The sequence below is a fragment of the Triturus cristatus genome, chromosome 5_2 (assembly GCF_964204655.1).
Source record: "Triturus cristatus chromosome 5_2, aTriCri1.1, whole genome shotgun sequence".
NCBI lineage: Eukaryota > Metazoa > Chordata > Amphibia > Caudata > Salamandridae > Triturus > Triturus cristatus.
The window spans coordinates 819134158-819160810 of NC_140588.1; the positions used below are offsets into that span (position 1 = coordinate 819134158).

Genomic DNA, 26653 nt, shown 5'->3' on the forward strand with positions numbered 1-26653 from the left:
AGAAATTGATTGGGGAAAGATTGATAGAACTCATCAAGAAGCGAAGGAATCTGTACATACTTATTACAAAAGGTTGATTCTTGCCTTTAAACAGTATAGTGGTGATGAAAATTTGAGTCATTTTGTATATCGATTTGTGTATGGGTTGCGACCTGAAGTAAGTGAAATGATTCAACAGCATACAGTAGATTGGCAAAATAAAAAGATAGATGAAGTGCTGAGACATGCAAAATATTTTAGTGATGAAATTGAAGCAAAGCAGCGTAAATTAAAAGAAAAAGCCATGTGGGCTCAAGTAAAAGTGGCAGAGAGACAGGAAGCTCAATTGATTGAACAAGCAAATGGTACGGGCATGAGACAAAAACTTAATATGGGGAAAGGACAAATTAATATAGATGAAGCCAAAAAGAAATGGCCATGTTATAATTGCGGAAGAATAGGGCATTGGAAAACCGAGTGTAAATTTCCCCCAAGTGCTAATGGTGATACTGCATCATTGAATTCACAGTTGCAGAATGAGGTGAGTTGTCAACTGCAGCAACAGCAGCAGGTTGTTGCCCAACAGAATCCGGCGCCAAAACCGCCTTTTCCACAGAGCGTAAATCCTCAGAAATACAGTAATGAAACAGGATTCTACAACTAAGAACAGGTAACTAAACTGCCGCGCGCTAGTGCTGTTTCGCAGTATTGGCTACAACGAGATGAGAGTGAGTCAGAAGAAAGTTATTGACGGTGCCTAGGGGAGGAAGAGGAATGCGTACTTGACGCAACTCTAGAAGTAGACCAGACAGGCCAATTTGTGGATGGAAAGGTAAATGATGAAAACATCACTTTCCTAGTAGATACTGGTGCTACTCGTTCAACTGTTAGGTCAGCTGATGTTAAAAATCTTCCTCTCTCGGACGAAACAATCCAAGTAGTTGGAGTATCCAACAGACAGATAAAAACGTATCTCACTGAACCAGTTAAAGTTAAGATAGGGACATTTTCTGAAATGCACCGTTTTGTCGTGTGAGATTCAAGCCCTGTAAATTTGTTAGGGAGAGATTTGCTGTGCAAAATGAATTGCACAATATTTTGTACTCCAGATGATATAGCATTTGAGACTCCAGATGAGGATGTACTGTATAAAATGACTATGGCTAATATGGAACCTGAAATTACCGAGGCATTTGCTGTATTTGACCCCGAGGAGCTGCCTCAAGAATTGAAAAAGACAGTAAAGACAGAGGTATGGGATTTCACAGGAGAATATGTGGGATTGATGAAAAATGTAGATCCCGTAAAAGTTGCTGTAAAGGAAGGAGTAAGTTACCCAAATATTCTGCAGTACAAATTGACACCCAAGATAATTGCAGGAGTCACTCCTATAATAGACGGAATGATTGAACAAGGTATTTTGAAGGAAATAATGAGCAGTCCATGTAATTCACCAATTATGGGTCCGAAAAAGCCTAATGGAACTTTTAGAATAGTACAAGACCTGAGAAAAATAAATCATTGCATCACGTTGTCCCATTGTACCAAATCCATCTGTGATTTTGTATCAGATTCCTCATGAAGCAGAATGGTATACAGTGATTGATTTGTGTCATGCTTTCTTTTCCATTCCATTGCACCCTGACAGCCAACAGATTTTTGCGTTCCGGTTTGGCGAACGTATTTTGGCATGGTGCCGAATCCCACAGGGGTTTACAGAGAATCCCTCAATATTCAATCGGATATTAAAAAAGCCCTTAGAAGATTTAAAAATGCCTGAAAGTTCGGTTTTGGTCCAATATATCGATGACCTGCTTGTGGCATCGAGAACTCGAGAAGCTTGTGTAGTGGATACCATTGCATTGTTGAATCATTTGGCAGATGGAGGACTTAAAGTATCCCCATTGAAATTGCAATTCTGTCAGAAAGAGGTACAATATTTAGGCCACAAAATTGAAAAAGGAATGAGAAAAGTAACTGCAGATAGAATCAAGATAATAAAAGGAATGAGAGCCCCAATGACGCAAAGAGAACTGAGAATGTTTCTTGGAATGGTTGGATATTGTCGTCAGTGGATAAGTAACTTTTCCCTGATTGCAAAACCTCTGGTACGCTTGACAAGAAGTGAAGTAAAAGATCCCATTGAATTAAATAAAGAAGAGTTGACAGCTTTTAAACAATTGAGAGATGGTTTGTGTGAAGCACCAGCACTTGGTATGCCTGACTATGAGAAAGAATTTGAACTCTATTGCAGCGAGAGAAATGGATGTGCACGTTCTGTGTTAATACAAAAACATGGAAAACTGAGGTGATCAATTGCATATTTTTCAGTTATATTAGACCCTGTAGCTGTAGCATTGCCTGGTTGTTTGAAAACTGTAGCAGCCACTTGTAAGAGTTTGGAACAGAGTGAAGGAATTGTGATGGGATATCCTGTGCGAGTGTTTGTACCTCATGATGTGGCAATCCTTTTAACAAGGAACCGCACTCAGTTCATGACGCATAGTCGTCTGACTAAATATGAGAAAGTCATCCTAGGTGCAACAAATGTGAGCCTTGTGAGATGTCTGAATGTGAATCCTTCAATGTTACTGCCTGATGCTGAGAATGTGGAAGTCAGAGACGATGTGGATCATGACTGTTTGGAAGTGCTTGATTTCTGTACCAAACCACGTCCTGATATAAAAGATGTACCTTTGACAGAAAGTTACTATGTGATGCTTGTGAATGGATCATGCTTGAGAACGGATGAGGGAATTCTGATTGCAGCGTATGCAGTATGTACGGTAGCAGCTGTATTGGAAGCATCTTGCCCAAAAGGAGTAAAATCAGCCCAGGTTGCTGAACTTTTTGCATTAACAAGAGCATGCAAGTTGGGAAAGAATGTGAGAGTGACTGTGATAACCAATAGTCAATATGGCTTCGGTGTAGTGCATGACTTTGGGCAAATCTGGTCCCAAAGAGGGCTTTTGACATCGAGTTGAACTCCTATAAGGAATGCTGAAGTGGTTGGAAAATTGCTTGAGGCGATACAGCTGCCTAAGCAGGTAGCTGTTGTGAAATGTGCGGCCCACTCAAAGTCAAATGACTATATTTCAGCTGGCAACCAATTTGCCAACGATATGGCTCAATATTGCGCACGTAATCAGAACTCTGTGAATCGGAGAAGAGAAAGAGAAATGAATTTATGTCCCTTGTTGTTTACTAACACTTTGAATACATGGGAAGAAGTGAGGCAGTTGCAGGAAGAAGCAGGAGATGAGGAAATGAGACAGTGGGTAAAAGCAGGATGTGCACCACGGGAAACAGATCATGTGTGGGTTTATCGGGATGGAAGACCAGTTATGCCTGATAGCATGGTTTCTGTCATGGCACGGATGTATCATGAACAAGCACATGTAGGAAGAGATGCTATGATCAGACTTTTCAAACAGACATGGTATAATGCAAAATTTAGACTTGTAGCTGAAAGCCTTTGTCAAAGATGTCTTATAGGTTAGCAATTCAATCCTGGAAGAACAACAGTGGTAAGTCTGGGAACGATAGGATGAGAAGGAGGGCCATTCACCAGAATGCAGATTGACTTCATTGAAATGCCCCCCTGTAACAGGTTGAGGTATGTTCTAGTGATGGTTTGTCTGTTCTCCCGATGGGTGGAAGCATACCCAACAAGAAGAAGTGATGGAATTACAGTAGCCAAGCTATTATTGAGAGCGTTTATTCCTAGGTTTGGTTTTCCAGTTACTATTGAGTCAGATAGAGGAAAACATTTCCATAATGAAATCATGAAATTAATTTGTGAAGCATTGAATGTACAACAGAAACTACATTGTGCCTATCGCCCAGAGGCTTCTGGTATGGTGGAACAAGTAAATTGCACCATTAAAAACAGACTGGGAAAAATGTGTTAAGCCACAGGTTTGAAATGGCTTGATGTCTTGCCTCTGGTACTCATGACTATTAGATCTATTCCAGATGGGAATACAGGTCTGAGTCCCCATGAAATTGTCATGGGAAGAGCAATGCGACATGTTTTCATACCAGTCAACAAGCTATTGCCTATATCTGATGACTTGGTGTTGGATTATTGCAAGGGGTTGGCTGATTCCGTTCATTCTGTGTTCCTTCAGGTTGGATTGGATGCCACCACTCTTGAAAAGAAGCCAGCTCATGATTTGAGCCCAGGAGACTGGGTGAGAATAAAAGTGCACAGAAGACGGAACTGTTTGGTCCCACGTTGGGGAAAACCACGTCAGATGATTCTGACCACGACAACAGCTGTAAAATGTGCAGGATTCATGCTAGTCACACCTTGCGAATTCCAAATCCAGTGGATAACAAGGAAGGAGAATACTTTGAAGAATCAGATACAAGTTCTGAATCAGATACTGATGAAATAAGAACAAGACAAACTCTGGAAAGGGGGGGAGTTAGAACCCAGTCCAGTTATTGCACCAGAGAATCTTCCTTTAAGAAGAAAATTGCAGATTTCTGACACCAGCTCAGAATCAGACACTGAACCAGTACAAGAACACAAGAGTGAAAATAAAAACAGTGAAGAGACTGTCAAAGAAATTCTTGATAAAGAAGTCCCAAATGAAAATTCGAGAGAAATTCCACCTGAAATAACAAAATTAGATGGTAAGGTACCAGATACAGAGAGTGAGGGAAAGATTTTTGCGGAAGACCCCCGAGGAGTTGTAGGGAAACCACAGATCCAGGTAGAAGAAGGGACAGTTAGTCAGCAGGAAGATTGTGTGGAAGAACCACAAGGAGGGACAGAAGTAGGTACGAAAAAGGAAGTGGTGGAAAGAAAGACTACTGAAAGTAAAGGTCAAGTTGGAACTGAATCGGAGGACAGTGATGAAGTACCAGAAGGTCGAGTCCTGCGAAAAAGAGCATGGAGAACTGAGAGAAATGAAAAAGGAAGTAAGTTGAAAAGGCCAGCAAGGGATGAAATGTGGCCAGACAAGATAAAGAGATTAAGATACAGATTGAAACTAGTAAATTCATCTAGAGCTGAACAGGTGAATGAAGTGTCTAGCCAAGAGAAATCAAAAGACATGGAACAAACACTAGCAGAAGAAAGTAAGAGAACGAGAAAACCTAACCAGAAGTATGTCACCAGAATGGTCATATGTGGGACTGCCTGAAATAAAAGAAGAGGCAGACAGTCAAGGGGACCTAGAGGTGACTGTACCAGGAGTGGTTGAGGAAGACGAAGAATCGGAAATCCTGAGAGTTATCTTGTCTGACATCTGAGAAGAGACGGATGTTCAGGAAATTCTGCATCAAGATTGTGAAAGAAAAGTGAAAGACGATCAAATGCCAAACTGAAGAGACCAAAAGTGCTCTAAAGGAAAAAACAATAATTTACCGGAAAAGACATAATCTGAAAGAACCAAGTAGGTGCTTTGAGCCTTCGGTTAGACAAAACTAGTTGTGAAGTAGAAGAGGCTAAGTCAAAAGACACTGATCATTTTTCAAAATGGCAAACACAGAAAGTAGAAAATCTAAATGTGTATTCCTTAGAAGATGGTTCAAAATGTGTTGTTAATGCTTCTGTGGAGTGCGTTAGCTTTAATGGTTTCATTTAAGGTTACACTAGAAACAATAGAAGGACATAGCGAGAATAAGACTAATGTAGAAAAGATTCAAAAGATTTATTCGACTAAAATAGATAGAAATTATTTACATGAAGATAGGTCCATAACTGATTTTTCTAACAATGTTTTTTCAAAATTATTATACGAATATGTGAAGACGATGGACGTGAGGGATTGTTACGTCTGCATGCAGTTGCCTGCATCAGTATCTGAAGGAGTGACATATCATCACCTCCCTGTGACATATGGAATAACCTGTAGTGTATTAGCAAGTTTGTTTTACAAAATAGGGAAACTAAAAAATTACTTTTCAGATGTAGATAACATATTTTCACAAATGCCTGTAGTTAACATGCTGAATAAAGTAAAACCTTCTAAAGTGTTAGGTGAATTTTTCTTAGAAACTAAAGAATTAACATTGGAGTCAATATTTAGAAACAATCTAACTTGTAGTTTAAAGAAGGAGGAGAAAACTTTCTTAGATATGGTAGAAGAAAGTAGATTGAAAATGCAAAAGAAGGTACCTGAGGGAAAAGAAGAAAAGACAGTCTGGAATGTTGAAAGAGAGAAACATTTGAAAGGCGAAGCTAGTCCAACAATGGCTTTAGATTGGCCTCAGAAAGGGAAGTTGTGTATCAGAAGGAATCAAACTGCATATGATAATTACTTTGTAGGCACAAGTGACTGCCATGATACTTATAGAATCATGGGTGGATGGGGATTTAAAGGAGGAAATGATCCGGTTTTTCCTGGATTATATTTTATATGCGGGAACAAAGCATATTATCGATTGCCAGATCACTGGTATGGCACATGTTATCTAGGCCTGGTTTTCCCAAAGATATTTCATGTGGGAAGAGGAAATGATGGTGCACATGAGATAGGTAGACAACTAACACGTAGGAGAAGAGAATCTTGGTCAGAAATTGTAGGAGACATTTTTGGAGCGTTGATACCAGCAGTGGGAATATCTCTGAATGCACATAAAATTAGAAAATTATCAACAGTAGTGGATCGCTTGTCAACAAGCACTGCTGGAGGATTTTTATTGGTAAACACTGAAATGGTTGCCATGCGAGCCATGGTAATGCAAAATCGACTTGCCCTTGATATAATTTTGGCAAAAGAGTGTGGAGCCTGTGGAATGCTGAAAGGTCAACATTGTTGTACTTACATTCCTGGCAAAAGTCAAGATTTGAAGACGTATATTAAGAATATAACTGATTTGCATGAGGAGATTGTTCCACTGGAGGCTGAAGGTATTTGGGAAAAGATTGGGAAAAGGTTTTCTATTATTAAGGACTTTTTATTAAAACTAGGTAGTACTTTTATCGGTAAGATATTATTTCCAGTAACATGTGTGATTATTTTAGTATTAATTCTAAGATTAGGATGTCTATGTGGCAAAAGAAGAAAATTACGAAATAATATAAAAAGAGAAACTGTAAAGAAAAGAGAGAAAGAAAGAAAAGAAAGAGTTTGAAGAAGTAGAATTAGAAGAGTGGAAAGAGAACATGTATAGAAAAACAAGAGAAGAAGAGACAGGTGAAACCATATTATGAACTAACAAAATGTTAAGAGAAATGAATTCATTTCCATTTACTACATTTTACCAAATTTAAAGGTAATGTGGTGATGTTAAAAATCACCAAAGGGGGGATTGATGGAGCAGGTAGAGCAACATTTTGTATACCTCCTCTATTTTGCATGAAAAGACTAACTATATAACTTACTGATTTTAATTTTACTAATGGTGTGGTGTGTTATTCTAATTCAACCTTTGCATACACAAATTACACGTGGTAAATTGCTATTTGCATGGCAAATAACTCTAATGATTAAAATAGGTACGCATATTAATAGTACTGCATGTGGTAATAGATATCGCATAATTTATGTTGCTTATGTGAGGTTTGCATTCCTGATTGGATCCTAAAGGTGAATATTATCGCTTTAAATGTCGCTATATGCTAGGAAAATACTAATACATAAAGGGATTAGTGAGGGTATAACATTAGAATTATCATTTCTTTATATTAATTATTCTTTTGTGTTTAGTTCGCTTAAGTTAGCATTTGGGCCTACCACAAAATGGCTACCGTCTCGTGAGCGTGATACTTGCTGCGCAGACTCAGATGACTCCGTGAACTTCCTGACAACCCCTGTGCACCATGTCCTCGGTCAAGGATAGGATCTTGGTGGACTGCCAAAAAACGGACAGTAAAAACCGGTTTAAAATGAACAATTGGATCATGCAAGTAAACCCAAAACATTGTAACATAAGGACTATGTCATCCACGGAAGTGAACCAGCAAAATCCATGAGAAACCATAATGAACAAAAATCGGACGTTTTCGATCAGCCAATCACAGACTTTCTCCGCCTAAAAATGTTTCATGTTATCCCGAAATGTATTATAAAAAGAGAAGTAGAATAGGGAGGGGCGTTCTTGTTCCGGCTTTTCCTAGCTTGTCCTGGGTTCCTGTTGTTGTTCCGGATCGTTCCAATGTCCTGACGTCTATGCTGGCGATGACAGATGCTTGCACGATTTCTGGTCCTATGTAGATCTTTGGGACTGTAACGTGCTGAGCAAACAAACTTTCGGACTTTGAGTTTTGGCCTGCTTTATTTGGACAATTTAACGGCTAATTCGGTTATGCAGAGCCAATGAATTAGAGAAAATCCAGATAGCAAGAATAGGTAAATATATTGTCCGGTGATCTGAATTAATTGATCTAGAAATTCTAAAACTTTCGATGACACAAATGCTAATATTGATTGCAACAAAAATTTTGTTAAACAAATATTGATTAACAGAAATTATGAGTTTGTGGTTTTTCGTTAAAGAGAATAAAGGATTCTGAGTCTTAAAATGTGTTTTAGCTGGTTCTAAATCACCATCAACCAATCCAACTAATTGGTCCGTCGACCAAGTGGGTGGAGTGCCTTGATGTTTGGGATTAGGAATCTATAGGTGGCGAACGATAATGTATATTCTGTAAAATAACTTTTTCTTCCCTATAGGTTATAAGGTACCCCCCCACATGTCCAGCGCGATATCATCATCCCTCCTGTGTGCAGACTCGTGAGTCAGAGATGTGTGAGTGTTGGTGTTATGGGACCCACCAATGACTGCGTGTGTGAATGAGCTAGTGTGAAGTTGGGTCTGCGACGCAGGGCGGATAGTTGTGTATATATAAATTCCTCTTTTTTTTTTCCGGTCTCGCGCTGGATCACTATATAGAAAACTAAAAGTTTCAGCAGATCAGTAGGATAGGACAGATAACAGATAATATTACTACTTACTAAAACAAGCAAATGTTGAAGTCATTATTCCTTTAGAAAATTAGAAATCATACTGGTTGTAGAAAATTGGATCAAAGGATGAGGAGGATGAAACCCTACTCAAGCAGCAACCACAATTCTCTTCAGAGTGATACACAAGCAAACCCCAAAGTAACCTGTTCTTAACCCTCTGGTTGCTTGGCACAAAGCAGTCCGGCATATCTTAGTGGCAACGTGTACATTATTTATGCAGCACTTCAAACAGAATAAAGTGAAAACACAACAATAAAAATCCCACACCAATTTACAACAATAGAGTAAAATTTCATAAATTATTTGACACCAAAACCACACATATCTAATCAGTAGAACTGGAGATTTGCAATTGTAAAGGTCTAGGCAAAAATAGTGCTTAAAAGCAAAAAGCTTTAACTGTAGTTAGCTAGTCATGCCGGGGTAAAATCACAAGTTAAGGCCGACTGTAATGAAGTGTGACTTGCATTAAGGGACCAAGTTAGGCCCGCTGAACAAAACAACCTTATCTTGGTTGCAGAGCATTGCGAGGTCCCAAGTCAAGGATTCATTGAGCACCGCCAGTTCAGAGGAGTGTGTGGCTGCGATGAGATCCTGCAGTGAGGATGTGTTGTGCAGTAGTGGTTCCAATATGGAGCCGCAAGGCAATGCTTCATACTGTGTTGCTTAAGCTAGACCACAGCTAGACTGGCAGAGCACCTTCAGGCCTACTTTCAAGGGTCTAAGACTTGGGTGGCACCACTTGGGTTTAGGACTGCCAGCAAGCAGAGTTCTGGTACAGGGGTAGGGTGGTTGGAAACTTTCTGCCCTTGAGGGTCTGATTAGGAGGCCAGCCAAGTAGCCCTTGGAGTTATTCTGGTGCTCCTGGGTTCTAGATGCAGGTAAAGTCCTTCTCACTCAGACATCAAGGCAGCGGTGCGCCAGACTAGCAGTACTTCTTGCAGCAGAGCAGTCCTTCTTCTGAGAATTCTCTAGGTCCAGATGAGCATTGAAGAGTTGAAGGTCAACTATTTATACCTGGTAGCAGCTTAGAAGTGGCAGAAGCTTTTAGAGTCCTCCCCCTACAGAAGTGTATGGACTGTCCTTCCTCCCTGGCCTTGCCCCACCTTGACTAGGAGTAGAATAGGCTAGTGTGAAACCCTTTGTGAGCGTGCTGAGGTAGAGTGTTTGTGGGGTGCAAGTGTGGTAGGTGACAGTTCCTCCCTCACATTCTGACAAAGATGGTCCATCCTGCCAACACCTATTTCCCCTTTGTCTCAATGTCTAGGAGCAATACACAAAGACTAACTGCCAGCTGCACCTCGTCATGTGACCCAGAATACAGACAGCAGCCAACAGTTAGTTTGGCACAAGAAAATGCCAACTTTCTAAATAATAGTATTTTCAGAATTGTGACTTAAAATCCAACGTTACCATTGAAGAGGGTTTTAAATTACAATTTATTAGAGACCAAACTCGACCTTCTTACCTTCTCCCAAATGAAAGTTATTACTTATTGTATGTACAAAGGTAACCCAAAGTTAGCCCTTGGGAGAGATGGGTCCTGCAGTAGTGAAAACATCAATGTAATAGTTTGTTTAACTACCAGGGCATGTAAATCTTAAAAGTACATGCCCAACATTGCAAATACATTGCACCCTGCCATATGGTTTGTTTAGGGCCTACCCTAAGGGTGACTTATATGCATTAAAAAGGAAGGTTTAGGCCTGGCAAAAAAAGGTTTATTTTGCCAAGTCGAAATGGCAGTTTAAAACTAAACACACAACCTGTGATGGCAGACATGAGACATGGATAAAGGGCTGCTTAAGTGAGTGTCTCAATCAGTGAAGAAGGCCAACAATAGTATTTAATTAATGGGTCCTAGGTACATGTAGTACCACTTTAAAAGGAACTTACAAGTAAATTAAGTGTACCAATTGGGTGTATGCCAATGTTACCATACTTTAGGGAGCGTGCACAAGCACTTTACCCTTGGTTAGCATTGGCAATGTGTGCAGAGTCATAAGGCCAGCAAAAATTAAGTCAGCAAAACTAGGAGGACTGAAGGCATATAGTTGGAGAAAACCACGCTAAGGAAGTCTGGTACATAACTGGTTACATTGCCGGGATGAGAAGCAATTTACACTGATTTCAAGAACACAAATATTGAAGCATGTGTTAACCCTGGCTAGTCTTCAGCCCTCGATTACACCACAGGAAGAAGTGATTTTCACATGCTACTATTTGGGAGCACTGAAAACTTCCCACAATCAAGATTTTGACCGCAGGGACTGGATTTGCAATGCTGAAGTCCAGTTCTGAGATTTAAACTTTTTGGTTGTGATAGTATTTTGTCTCTGGGTACTTCAGTCAAGTTATTCTTGGAAACAGATCAGTGGCTAGTAAAAAAAAGACTGCAGCATCCTCTGTAACTCCATGATTTGAAGGACACTTGGTAATGTTTTTTGGTAGAACTGTGCCCCGGTGTACCCTTATAAGTAGCCTTTCAACCCTGTGTCAGGCCTGCCACTGCAGTGCCTGTGTGTGCAGTTAACTGTCACTTTGATTTGGAATTTATAACTCCTTGCCAAGTCTTAAACTCCCAGTTTATTACATATAAGTCACCACTAAGGTAGGCCATAAGTAACCCGAAGGGCAGGGTGCCATGTAAGTTAAATGTAGGACCTATCTTTATGTTTTACCTATCCTGGTGGTGAAAAACAGCCTTTTTCATTTTTCACTGTTGTGAGGCCTACTTCTCTCATAGACTAGCATTGGGAATTGCTTAATACACTTTTGAGCTGTAATTCCTGATCAGAGAGGAATAGCTTTTTTCATGTTTTCATATGTTTGAAATGGTAATGATAAATCCTCCTTACTGGTGGAGTTGGATTTAACATTACTCTCTTAGAAATGCCACTTTTAGAAAGTGGACATTTCTTTGCACTTACTGGTTTGTGTGCCTGACAGCCTGTCTCCAATACATGTCTGGGGTGGGTGACATCTACATTTTGTGCATTCCTTCTAGACAGCCACAACACAAGAAGGATAGGTGTGTCAGAGCACCCATCTACATACATCTGCATTCTGATGGACTTGCCTGGGCAGGATGGAAGGGAGGGGCTAACACTTGAATAGGCAGTGTCCTGTCCCCACACAAAAGACCGCTTAACCCCCACAGATAACCTGGCAGACAGGACTGCACTTCAGAAGGCAGATTTGAAGTCACTCTCACATCAAAGTCACTTTTCTGTAAAAACACTGGGTCTCTGACCCCCTAAAATCAAACACTTCTGGAACTTGAACTGAACCTCTGTCAGAAGGACTGCCATGCTGGTTAAAGGATGCTTCTTTCGACTGCAGATTTGGAAGACCTGTTATTCTCTTTTGTTGCCTTGCTGCCTGCTACTCCCAGACTCAGCTGAAGGGCAGCTAGACTCTGCCTTCTCTCCAAGGGAACTCCAAGGGCTTGTTGGCTTGCCTCCTGTTGCTTGAGCCTCGGGGATATCAAAGTCTGCACCCCTGCTTCTGTGCCTGGCTCACTGGAAGCGGCCCAGATACTTGCAACATGGATTTTGCAACATCTCCTGTCTGTGAGTAACAGAACCGGTGCATCGACCCAGTTGCAGGAGTAAAATCAGTGCATCACATCAGAGCCAGCGTTTTATCTCCAGAGATCGACTCATCAGACAGCATATCGCCGTCGCTATGGATCGACGCATCCCCTTGACTGAACAGCAGAATCCGGCACATCGTTCTACGCTTCTCGACCCCAGCACCCATCTTGGGAACTGACACAACGCCATCACTGTGTGGAGAGCATCAGCACATCTCATTGTTTGCGACTAGGAAAGGAACTTTGTTCACCTGGGTCATGTAGCCGGCTGGCACTCCATCGCGGTTGGCCTGAACTTTGACTTTGCCCTGGTCCAGTGAAACCTGAAGTAACCTTTTTAGCACTACTTACTTCTAAGCACTTTACTGCATTTATTCCTGTACAAAATCAATATTTCACTTCTATACATTGGATTTCTGTTGTTTTAGTCTTGTTGTGTTTATAATACAATAATCAATTTTTTTAAACCTGTGTGGAGTATTGTTGGTGGTGTATTTATTGTGTTACTGTGTGTGTTGCACCAATGCTTTACACATTGCCTGTTATGATAAGCCTGACTGCTCTGTGCCAAGTTTCCAGAGGGTGAGCATATGTTATCTTTTAGTGTATATCTAGCTTATCCTGACGAGCACAGTGGCACCTATCTAGCAGGGGTGCATACCTCAGACAACCAAGAATCCCATTTGTAACAAATGGCCAAAAGGTAAACCATAAGAAGTATACAAGAAGATCCTTATTTTTGCTATGCTCCATAATTTTCTACTTTGGACACTTCAAATGTAATCATCTGAAGTAGGTGTATTCTAATGATCAAGCTAATACACATGCGATCAGGATAAAAGTATGAGGGTTTTAATATACAAATTGCCATAACCCTCACTATGGTAAGGCTGTTTAGATGTCCCATGAATGACTGTACAGAGGATGGATACAGGAAGCAGGAGTTAATTATATATTTCTCCCAGCTGCTCCTTAAACAGAACAAATAAGAGACGATTTCATCTTTCCCTAGAAGCCCTGGCTGATTAGGCTATATCCTATTAAGAAAATGTAATGCAACATTAAATTCGTAAATTTTGATTGGAAAGTGGTATTAAAACTAATTATACATTATACAGCTACCCTTTGTTGAACAGACCAATGATGGATCTATTTTGCTGTTATCTATAACACACATAGACATTTTAAAATATGAAATATATTATTTTCCTAATAGTTAATGCAGTTTGAGACAGTCCATAACTTACTATTTTTCCTGTGGTTGCTTGAGTGTTGAAGAGCAGCCAGTACTCTTAGTAATTGACATTAGTGTTTGATCCTGTGGGGGGAACATGACCTTGTGCTTAGTGCCTGTGAATGAGTGCCAAATAGCTCCCAGATGCAGACTCCTGGCTCTGGAAAACGAGCAACTGCACGCCTAAGGGGCAATAAGCATGTATATACATCATTAATGGTTGGACTCGCAGACTGGTCAGTCCATGGCCCTTCAAAGAGTTTAGAAGAACGAAACACTTTTGTCAAGTACAAAGAGCACTGCTGAGCTTCAACACTCAAGTGACCACACGAAAAATTGTAAGCTATGGACTGACTTGTACTGCATTTACCATGATGCACTGGAGAGTGACCAGTGTGAGACTCCACCACCTTGCATGAGTGAGAACAGGTGCATGCCAAAATGCATATATATTTATGTCTGGAATTTAACTTATTTACAACTTCTCATGGCAATACTTTTCTGGATCACCGGGCAAGATCATTTGTAAGTAAATAAGTAAGTAAAGTATTTGTAGGGCGCACGTATGCCGGGGCGTCTTGCCGCTAGAAGTAACGTGTCGTGAGTGACCAGGCTCAGTAACGGAGTTTATTTGGGGGAAATAGCCAGGTCTTTGGGGCTATTTGTAACTGAAAAGGTTCTGCAGCACTTTTTCAATTCAGAACGGAAGACGAGGAGACTCACTGAGCCAATCCTAGCAGGACAGCCATGCAAATTCGGGGCTCAGGAAATAGAATTCCCTTTAAAGTTAAGAGGACCAAACAGGAAAGGGAGAGCTGGAGCAGGGGAGAGCTCTATGGAGCTCAGACAAGGACTCAAGGGTTTGATGAATGATTCTCCTGGATACAGTTTATGCAAGAGCGCATGGAACGAGGAAGCCCATCACTTTTCAGCAGACCTAAGGGTGGGTAGCCTAGCCTGTCTTTGTACTGAAGAATATCACACCAGGATGAATGCTTTTCTGAGATGAAGCGGTGACATTTGTGATATTTATGAACATTGAGCCAGAGGCTAAATAGAAGATTGGGGAACTGCCTCGCTGTTTAATTCAATGTATTTTGCATTGTGATTTAACTACACTTGGTTATCTTTTGAATATAATTAATAAGAGGTCTTGAAAGCCCATTCTCACGAGTTGTGATGATTGAGAGATACGATGTTTCTTCACGATGTCTTATCTCCTCACTAAAAAGAAATGTTAGGGTTAGGGAAACTGGTAACTCAATACGATTGGTTGGATTACAAAGTAGATAACAACATATGCAGGGCCACTGGTAAGTGAGACATTATACCCGTTCTTCCCTTTTTATTTCCTAAAAAAAGCCCATTTTCCACAACAAACTAGCAATTGCAATAAGGTGGGATAGATCACTCCATAAATAACTGACCAGTTGATTCTGTAAAATATCAGTCTTAGCTCCCATCAAATACTGTGAAGAAAAGAGAAGGTGAAGGTAAGAGTTCCCTGCGTGTTGCACTGGAATATTCCTGACAAAAAAAACATTGGAGATGTCCTTTGCTTCCATCATTTCATTCAACACTGGAGAAACCCATCTTCTGCTAACCTGCAGGGCTCACAGGTCTTGACAATGAGTCTGCTTTTTGTCCCTGCCTCATTCGACGCTGCAGGATGCTGAATAAATGTTTCCTTCCTAGAAGAGTTCCAGCAGTCCAGTTGATAGCACACATTTTTGCAAACCTGGAAGCTGAATTGTGAGACACACAGCTGCAACTGGATCAAGGAGTCTGGGACCTGAAAAGCGGGTCCTGTAGGTTTGAGGACTTTCCTACACAGTAGCAGTGCTAGCTGAATAAGGGGCATAACTTGGGATGTTGCTGCAATAGAACACTCCGGAGCACCATGGGTAATCTGCTAAACTTCCTGTAAAATGAAATGACATTAGTGGCTTCACAGTTGCTATCTTTACTATTGTTAGGTTTTCAGATAAAAGTGTGAGCTTACGGGATGAACACTTACTCAATAAATCTGATCGTGTAGGAGTCGCATAGTAATTTTTTCATGTTCTCATAGGATTAAAGGATGTTTTTTTCTAATCCTCTGTATGGCATTGTTTTTTGCTTTTATCATAACTTTGCATCTCCTCATGCAATTTTCTTCATTTTTGTGAAATCATTTATATTAAAAGTTGGTCTTTTAAACAAACTAATACAGAGTTATCAAGTTGATTATGGCTTGTATATTGTTGTTTAGCTAGTTGCGAAACATATATAACATCCATTTTCACAAATAAGTATGTTGCTTAAGCAATCTTCCATATGTAAGTCAGGAATACGTCACCGAAACTGATATATCTGAAGAGAAGGTGTGTGATAAATGAACACCACACAATATCAGACAGCAATAATTGCTTGCTAAAAAATATTTTGCGCTGTGTCTTTGATGGGTTCACAGAGGACAACATGCCTATGTACTGCATATTATGATTAGCGTCTGGTATAATGGGGTAACCCAGAGCCCCTCAGAACCTGGGTATGAAGTTATAGAAGTAAATTGGTTCTGTCGCGAACCGAATTGCTTTCTTATGTACTGAATACAAACCTATCTATATATGTATACAGAATGGAGTATGCAAATATTTGTCGTTCACAATTAATGAAAAGAGAAAACAAAAAAACACAAACTAACACACAAAGGGCATGAGCAAATCAACTTTTTTTTTTTTTTAAAAGGGAAGAAACCACTTTTTCTTGGTGAAAGAAGAAATAACTTTCTTTTTAGCTATTTTTACATTTTCTGGTGTGTAAATGACAATACTGGGCTGTCAAAGACAATAAACAAAGTGATCGGCACAAGTGCTGAAGTGACACAGTGCAAGGGAAGTGCTGGTTGTGAAAATGTTATATACAGTGATACATTGCTGAAAAGAATCATTTTTAAATGATATCTATCCCCAGATGCATAAATGTCCGAACCCCTGAGGGTTTTATTTTCCTTTTGGCATGGAGCCTAGAAAGTAGGGTCAGGATTGTCTCAGGCACGTCGACGTTTCGACACAGATGTAATCTTGTATACGCATAAGTTATGTGGCCTTTACGAGGAGATTCTTTGTTAATGTCATACGAACTCACTATCTGGTTACGATCACGCTTGAAAATAATTTTCAAAGTTTTAAAGTCAAGAGCTGGAGCCATGAGTGTCTTGTGACAAGACATTCGCGGCTCCAGCTCTTGACTTAAAAAATTTGAAATGTATTTCCGAGCGTAATCGTAACCGGACGGTTGATCCGTATTACATTAACAAAGAATCTCCTCGTAAGGGCCACAACACTTATGCGTATACAAGTTTCCAACCTGATGGTAGATCTTTGTTCAAATATCACCGACTAGTCACAAGGCTGTCCAATTCCGTTTCCCTTTTCCTGATGACGGCCCGCCGTGACGCACAAACCGCGCTTACATCTGGGTCGAAATGTCGAGGTGCCTGAGACAATCCTGACACTACTTTCTCAGCACCACGTCATAATGAAAATCAAACCCTTAGTGGTTCTGAGATGTATTCATCTAGGGATGGATGTCATTTTAAAATGTTTGTTTTATAATAAGCAATGTATCACTGTATATAACATTTTCACAACCAGCACTTCCTTTGCACTCTGTCACTTCAGCACTTGCGCCAATCACTTTGTGTATTGTGTGTGACAGTCCAGTATTGTCATTTGCACACCAAAAAATGTAAAAAAGCAACAAAAAAAGTTATTTCTTCTTTCAAAAAGAAAAAGTGGTTTCTTCACTTTTTTTTAATATAATAGTTGATTTGCTCATGCCCATTGTGTGTTCCTTTGTTTTTTTCTTTTCTTTTTTCATTGATTGTGAATGACAAATATTTGCATATGCCATTCTGTATGCATAAGCAGTGGCGGCTCCCCCTTTGGGGCGTGGGGGCGTGGCCCCACTGCTCTTGCAATGCGAGAAGGCAGAAACATAAATGGTAATAACTACCATCATTTATGTTTCTACTTCTCGCACTGCGAGAAACCAGAAGTGCCTTGTTTGGGGGTGGGCTGTCACAATGCTGCAATGGCAGCGTTGTGATTGGTGAGGCGCAGCGGAGCGCGCCCCACCCGGGCCATTTTCTCTATGTAGGCTGCTGCATGGAGAAAATGGCCCGGGTGGGGCGCGCTCCGCTGCGCCTCACCAATCACAACGCTGCCATTGCAGCATTGTGATTGGCGGAGGGGAGGGAGGGAGGCTAATTTTCCTGTGATGATGATGAGAGCAGAGCTCTGAAGGAATTGGAAAATGCAGGCTAGGACGGCGGGAGTCGGGACCCATCCTGGAGCAGGACGGTAAGTTTTAGTTTATATATATATTTTTAATTAAACCCCTTCTGCCTCCTCCCGCGAAGACCCTATTTCCACGCTCCACCCGCCAGTAATGTCGGCCATGACTGCCTCGTCCGCTCTAGGCTCTTAGCGCGAGACAAAGATCACACATTAGTCAGGGTTGTGCTCAGTTAACAGATTGTGTGTAATTGCAGCGTTGTGTGTAAAAGCCTGCGGTTTGCGGCGCTGTAACCGTTGCACTGAGGTTACACATGAAACAATGGAGCTGGCAGTGCCAGGAAGCCCTCGCTGCCCCATGTTAGGTGCTCGCACTCACTCACCCACTCCGTACTTCTCCTCGCTGGTGGGGGCCCAAGGCGCAATGGTGACCGGACAGAGGGTCTGTGCTCAGGATGTGGATGCACCAGTCCCCCTTGGAGCCTTCAGACTCATGCTTCCTCTTCAGAGAGATATGCAGTAAGACACAACACTGCTCGTGTGGCGTGCACAGGCCTGAAGTAAAACCTCTACTACACAGTTGGGTTACTTAATTTTCCGTTCAAGGGGAGGAGGGTAATGAATTGACTGATACATTTTTTTGTTTGTACGCTTGGATTTGACCTTTATCGAAAAGCACACTTTGTTTGATTTTATTTCCTCCTCAGTCCCGGGCCCCGACGGTCCACAGCGCACGTTTTCTTAAACGTTCTTGAAACAGCTGCTCTCTGAACGTCACAAAAAAGTTGACAGCTGTGTTAACTTTAACCATTTAACCAGGAGTAGCTTTTCCGTTTTGTTACATACAAAGTTGCTGGTGGGCATTATGAACGACAGATAATTGTAACCAAAATAGTTTCTTCAGCTGGTGTTAAAAATTGCATGTTTTAAAGCATGACTTGAATTTTATTTCTCCCTATTCTGTTACGTCAGCACCCTTTGTCTGTTTAATATTCAGAGCCTCGCTCTGCCCACTGTGTATTTATTATAGTTTTTTTGTTCTGCTTGAATAGCACATATGGTGGCTGTTGATTTAAGTCTTAATAGAGGTTGTCTCTGTACACAAAGCAATAGAGGAGAGAGAAATGTTAACTGCGTGTAGGGCATTGCACTGTTTATTACAGCACATGGGGTTTCTAGAGATTTTTAATAGCACTTAAAACCTGTGACGGATTTCATAATCTAGCACAGATAATTAGAATGTTTTATAAATGAAGATAGGTGTGGGGGGTATCAAATATGTGGGTGACAGTGTCACTGTTACGGTGCTTTATGCACAAGCCGTTATGCTAATTTAAAAGCTGTGGTCATACCCGATTGCTTTTCAAATGGTGCTCTCTGAGGGCCGGATCACAAAGCATTTTTGACTGGCGCTGCTTCACGTCTTTGGTGGTAAATTAAGGCAGCCCTTGTTGCAAACTGTATAGTAAACACAGGCTTCTAGATGTTCATATGCGAAAAGAATATTTGTGCACTTAGGTTATGTGTTCGTCAGTCACCTTCTTGCTTTCTCATATTTGCTTGAAAATGCACAATTTGCACACACTTTTTTCAAAATTTTCTTGGGGGAGAGCCCCCCCAAGCCCTCCGTAGGTGGTTCAGGCTCGCTCGCACGCTACAGTGCTGTACGGCAATTATTTTACGCATCACCACTTTCAAATGTCACCAGCCGCCACTGATATATAGATAGGCTTGTATTCAGTAAATAGGAAAGCAATTTGGTTCCTGACAGAACCACTTTACTTCTATAGCATATTATGATTAGGGCTCCTGGTTTTATGGTGTTTATGTTTTTTTACCATTTCTGTCTCTTTATCCATATTTATTTTTTGCCCAGTTTATTGGTATGTATCCATATTTAGTTTATGTTTTGAGACTAAATGGAGCTGTTAAATGGTGTGTTTCCCCATTAATTTAAATGATAAAGAAGCACTCATACTTTGATGCCTGTCAAGTTTTAGCGAATTAAACAGACAAATGTAACAAAACACTACACCAATAGGTAAATTTTAAAATTATATACCCATATATGTTGACCTATTCCTGTATTTAAGGCAATCTGACCCTGTTTTGAAATCCCCATGGTGTCTATCTGGTTAGCAGCTGGTCTGGAAATCATGAAGGACAACAAGGTGAGTCGCTTACAAGAAGTACAATTTTCTGTATTTTCCTGATTTTAGAAATATATAAAGACAGGAAATAGACTGTTTTCTGTCTGTATTTATCTTTAAAATCTGTAAAAACTGAAAGCTTTAATTACGATGTAATTCTATATACCAAACATCTACAGGACTGCACTTTTTTAAACTCAAGGGCATGTTCTCTGCTTTAGATGCTGTGCTATGTCCATGCTGGGAGGCATGATAACCCTTTATACTATATTATAGTGATTAAAACCTATGATCAGCTTCTATGATCAGCTGAATAAGCACAGACGTCTGTGTCAACTTCATTACAAACCTATTAATTCCTAAAACATACAATGAGAGTTCCTGGATATATGGGATAAAGTACCACAAGCTGAGAATATACAAGAACGAGGTCGAAGACCATGTTCCTTCATAATGTTACAGAACTCTCAGGTGACTTGTGATATTCGTTTAATAATGGTTGGAAGACAGCATTATATTCCTTATATTGTATGGGCACGCCATTGTCTTTCCCACAAACCACTTAAATCATTGGTGCCTTGCTCTTTCATGTAAATTGGAGACATGAAGTTTAAAAAAGGATCTGTCCTGTGAAATGAAATACACCAGAAAACCGTTTTTTGGTGTAATGTTTGCGAACAGATATGGGAATCAGCTCAAGCTAAATCAAATTAAATAATACTGTTGCTGTGAGTGTGGAGAAACACGCAGAGACTCTATCTTTCCAGTGATAACCTGAAGGGTGGAAAACAATAAACATGTTGCCATAAGTATCTCCTTTCTACTGATTATGGTTTCATTTTAGAAAAAAACATACTGGAAAAACGAAAAAGCCAGTTCCTTTATTTCCTTGAGTAAAGTGCAACTGTAATGATGCTCTGTGACCCACCTCCCAACTTGGCTGCTTGCACCTCAGAACTCAACTCTAAAAACATATTTACATGAAGTACATCATTTTTGCTACAGGTAGCTAGAGACATCACAACTCAACTGCAACAAGGAAAATGAAGATATGCCTCTTGGTCCAATATATTATATATGGGATAAATGCCATATGTTATAAAGATATCACAAGTAATTCCATGACAACATGGAGGAATGAGGTCCAAGTCTTAGTTAATTTATAATGTCATGTTACTTCAAGGTGATTTGGCATATCATAATGTATGCCAGAGGGTATTTTATTCCTTATAATACAGGGTCAACCATTGCTTTTCCTGCAATGCACTTAAATCCTTGGTGCCTTGCTTTTTATATGCAAGTGAAAGTATGGTTGTAGACAGAAAGAATAAAATTAGAATCTAGTGCAAAATTAAACACATCAAAAAGTGGTTAGCAAATTATTGCAAAAATATATTAGAATCAGTTTAATGAAATGTATAATTTTAAATGTTTTGAAGCTCAGAATGTGTAGAAAAAAATATGGAGGATTCTATTTTTCATGTAATGGCGGTTAGCATGCAAACACATAAACATGTTGCCATAAATATCTCCTTTCTGCTGATCACTGTTAGTCTAAGAAAAGTAGATAATGAGAATGAAAAGTCAGCTTTCCTGTTTGTTGCGGTCTGTGACTGCAGCTACAGTGAATATCCGTGACCTGCATTTCACCTTGGCTGCTGGTAGCATGCATTAGGACATCCCAACTCAACTGTAGTAACCTATAACTTTTCAGCAGCTATGTCACTTCATCATTGCAGGTGATTAGACATCACAAGACATCTTTATTACAGTAGACATCACAAGTCAATTGTAATAAGGAAATCAAAAAGAGGATTTTATACAGGAATTGCAACCTGTATCAAACACATATCTGTACAAGAGGTGCCTTACCCCTAAGCTGTTTCATCAACAGATGCACTTTGCTAGCAGATGTACATCGTAAACTGTAATCAGCGGTTAAGTTCCTGTTATTAGAACCTAAAGGCACACTAAAGATTCAAATAGGGCCAACTCAGGCTTTCATTCCTCCACAGTACATACAATAAGTACAGCAAAGTAAATATGTATTCTAATTATGTCACCATCGACCAGTCCCGCGTTTTTATTTTATAGTATTGCCACGCTGAAGCATGTAGCTTCGCTCTTTTCTTTACTGGTTTCGGTGTTCCTGGAGGCTAAAAGCAGTTGCATAAAAGGTAACTGCAGGGTACCAAGTTTCTGTCAAATTGGTTACCGCCAGCGGGATCCAAAGTTGACAACTTGTTCCATAAAGCATGAACAGTTAGGGTCATTGCTTTCTTCTTAACGAACACAATTTCATTAGTTGTGATTCTCGGGAAAAACTACCAGCCCCAGCATGCAAAGGTATAAGGTTAGGTCTGGCTTACGGTATCTAACTGTGCGCGTATTCACTAGGCAGCTAAGAGATCGTCACGCTGTCTGAGATTCGGCCACGTGAGGTGTGCATGACTGACTAAGGGGCTCCATTGGTGGCAGTTCGCACGAAATGGACCAATGTACTCCTTCAGTTAGCCCCAACTCTCCTGACCACAGCCCAAGCCCAATTTGGTCAAGCGCGTGCCATAGTGACGTAACACTAGAACCTTCCGACGCCACTTCCCTGGCGCCATAGCCTAAGGTCATCCGTGTGCGGTACTCTGGCAGCTTCAACGGAAGCAATAGATCTGGAAACAGTTGTCAGCAGGGTCACCTCGGGAGACAGCAGACCTACCTGGGCATACGGCTTTGTAGACTTGTAGGTGAATGCCACCTGGGGCGGTCACATGCCATCCAAGGGCCCACTCCCGCAGTGAGGCGTGTTCCTCCAGAGTAGGTATTCCCTCTGACAGGTGCACAGCTAGGGGCGTGACCGTGAACCTTTAATGTTGAGGCCAAACCAGGAATTCTCCCAATTCGTAGGACCAGAGTGCGCTTCTCCGAGCTGACCGGTCACAGGGTCTCTACAGCAGCCGACGCAGTTATTTTTAGCGACATAGAATTCCTCCCCAGTTCATTTACTTTCCAAGTTGCCCTAACTAAGTGCACAAAACAGCTGTGCGCATATCGTCTTACAGGAGGAAGCCTCGAGTCAAGAAAACAGCAGCGGCCTTTGGACGGATATGGCAGGAGGGAGGGGAATAGCTGCCTTCACAGTGCTTCTTATTTGTGAAATGTATGTTGGGTTTCCGTTCCAAGAATGGTGGGTGACGTCACACACACACACACCGACTCGTTGCCTAAGGTTATATTCAGACTATACTGGTGGTTAACTAGTAGCGTAGCAAACAAGGGTGCAAGTAAGGTAAATGATTGGGCTGCTATTTGAGTAGTAAAATAACAGCAATTATCAGGGTTTAATGGGCCCCTCGGGGCTATGTTCCCGGTGCCACTGCACCTGCTGAGCAAAGAATAGCTATGCTCCTGGGTTTAACAGCAACTCTTTTCACAAATGGAGTACCAATGTGACACAAAACCTTTCTGGTGCCAAGGTGCCTTCCGGAATGATGCAACTATAAGAGTTTTATTCTTTATATGGGAGAGTAAGACTTCATGAAGGTGTACCCTAAGTTTCGAATGAATTGCAAGTATTTTAAAGTGCAAAGCCTACCTTCAGTTTTGTCAACTACGGACCTTTTCTGTGGAAGTTACCTTCTTTTTATGCCTGCTATTTTTTTAAATTACTAGTTTACGGATTTCTCCCTAAACAAAACGATTTTTTTCAAAATGTACGACACACCGTTTTCAGGGAAATTCATTACAAATGTGAGAACCGTAGGCAGGAGGCTAGCTCAGTTTATAGTGTCAACCTATGGTATGGTACTGCGCACTGAGTCCAGTGCGAAGTGGTGTGGTGTTTGTCGCAGTGCTGGTAGGTCATGGTGCAAGCAGCAGCATTGTTGTTGCTGAAGCGCTGTCATCGGCTGATGAGCCACAGTCGATGACGCTGGTGTAGGTAGGCCAAGGCTACGGTGTGGGACCGGGTGGTGTGTCGTGTAACTTACGAGCGGTGACCTCACACACCGTGCAAGCAGTGGCATCAATGTCGGCATGGAGCGCCATGGTCAGGGTTACCAGGCGGTGTGAAACGAGGCAATGCGAAGTGTGGTGCCCACAGGTCATGGTGCAAGCAGCGGCTCGGTGGCGGTGCTGCGTGTCATCGGTGATACCAGGGTTGCGGTGCAAAGTGCGGCCGTGCCCCCTCTGCAGTACCTTCAGGACACAGAGCCGGTAGCTGTGGCGGTGACAGCATTATGTCTGTTGCAGCACAAATCACACAGTTTCCAGTGCTGGAAGCAAATTAACTTGAAGTATTTGCTGTTCTGAGACCTCTTAAACCAATGCCAAGCTCTACCTCAATCCAATGGAGAAACTCAAACAAAGAAGTTGTAGAAAGTTCAGTCCAGTCCTTTCTCTGCCCAAAACACAAGCAGCCACTGCAGACCAACACAACAAAGCACGCAGCAAAGTGGTAGCTCCTCCTCACAGCTTCTCCAGCTCTTCTTCTTGGGAGGTTCCTTGAACCAAAAGAGTTTCAAAATCCTGAGGTCAGGGCCTCTAATATTTATACCACATTTTCTCTTTGTAGCAAATGTCTCTGAGCTCAGTCTAAACCAGTCCTGTCCTCTCTGGTCCTGTTGTCCAGGAGGTGGAGATAGCAATGTGCAGAGGATGCACTGCCTATTCAGGTGCTAGTGATAAACTCATCTCACCACTCTAAATGCAGACAAGGCCTATTGCACCCAACTATGAGTCATATAGGAAAGGCACGTCACACCTCAACCCCCCTTGTGGCTGTCTACAGTGAATGCACATACCCAACCCCTGTCACTCGAAAAGGAGACAGTCAATACACAAAGCAGCAGAGGCGCACAGAATGGTTAGGCAAGAAAATAACCACTTTCTTAAAGTGGTATTTTCAAGCACATAATCTAAATATCACCTTTACTAAAAGATGTATTTTTAAACCCTGAGTTCAGGAATACAAAACTCAATTTCTCCATCTTTTCCCAATGGAAAGTTAGGCTTGTAAGATGTTACAAAGCAACTCCCAAGTTAGCCTATGGGACAGATAGCTTGTCAATAGTGGAAAACAAAATTGGCAGTATTTCGCTATCAGGGCATTTCACATACACCAGGACATGTCCTACCTTTCACATACACTGCACCGTTCCCATGGGGGTATCTTGGGCCTACCTTAGGGGTGCCTTACATGTAAGAAAATGGAAAGTTAGGGCCTGGCAAGTGGCAGCACTTGACAGGTCGACATGGCAGCAAAAACTGCACACAGACACTGCAGTGGCATGTCTGAGACACCTTTGAAAGGCAGCTTTTCTGGGTGGCACAATCAGTGCTGCAGGCCCACTAGCAGCCTTTGATTTACAGGCCCTGGGCACACTTAATACTTGTTCTAGGGACTTAGTACTAAATCAAAGAAACCAAACATGGAAACACCCATCCACAAACACAATTTACAGTAGGAGCAATGTACTTTAACACTGAACAGCAGTGAGAAAGTGCACAAGACACTAAACCAGAAAAACAAACTCCAAAGTACTTTGAAAACAGGAGGCCAGAAAGCTAAAAGACAGTCAAAACAGGCCAAAAGATGCCAGGTCTATAAAGTATAAAAATACTTTTATTTATTAGTACACACTAGACACTAACTTGGTATATGTCCTACACAGAGATATCAACCACACACAAGAAATACTTCAGAAATAGGAAAGTGGCATAAAAAAACACATAGGGCCTGTTGGAAATGGCCCTTTTTGCAGGGTTATCCCCAAACATTTTTTGCTTCTTCCTCCTTGTTTTTCCTGACCTGTGGTTTTTGGCTATGGGACTCTGGGCACTTTACAACTGCTGATCAGTGCTAAAGTGCATATGCTCTCTGTGTAAATTGTTATGGTGATTGGTTATCTATGATTGGCATATTTGTCTTACCAGTAGATCCCTAGTAAAGTGCACTAAGTGTGCCAGGGCTGGTAACTCAAATGCTACTAGTGGGCTCGCAGCACTGATTGTGCCACCCACATAAGTAGCGCTGAAAAGAGGTCTCAGGCCTGCCACTTCAGTGCCTGTGAGCAGTTTGTTAACTGCCATGTCGACCTGGCCAGTGTACCCACTTGCCAGGCCTTACCCTTCCTTTCTCTTACACATAGGACACCCCTATGGCAGGTCCAAGGTATCCTTCTGGGCAGGGTGTAGTGTATGTGAAAGGTAGGACATGTACTAGTGTCTATAACATGTCTTGATAGTGAAATTCTGCCAATTTCGTTTTTCACTATTGAAAGGCTATTTTGCCCATAGGACAGAATGTGGAATGCTGTGTAACATGTTTACCTGCATATCGTTCATTCCATAGGAGTGAGATAGAAACTTGGAATCTGGCATCCCTGAACTCAGAATTTATTAACACATCTTTTAGGGAGGATGGTTTTTAACTTCTGTGTTTGAAAACAGCACTTTTAGAAAGTGGCTATTTTCTAGTCTAACCTTTCTGTGTGCCT

The 26653-nt window shown here is 41.2% G+C and overlaps 1 protein-coding gene across 2 annotated transcripts in view; it reads right to left on the minus strand.

The window, feature by feature from the left end:
- FGF13 (fibroblast growth factor 13) overlaps positions 1-23115 on the minus strand; it is a 984800-nt gene extending 961685 nt beyond the window's left edge. Inside the window, exon 1 of one of the 2 annotated variants that reach the window (XM_085607978.1) lies at positions 22876-23115. The gene's annotated coding sequence lies outside the window, so the exon portion shown is untranslated. The remainder of the gene's footprint in view (positions 1-22875) is intronic. The other variant, XM_085607973.1, reaches the window with a different exon arrangement.
- Between the last annotated feature and the right edge of the window lie 3538 nt (positions 23116-26653).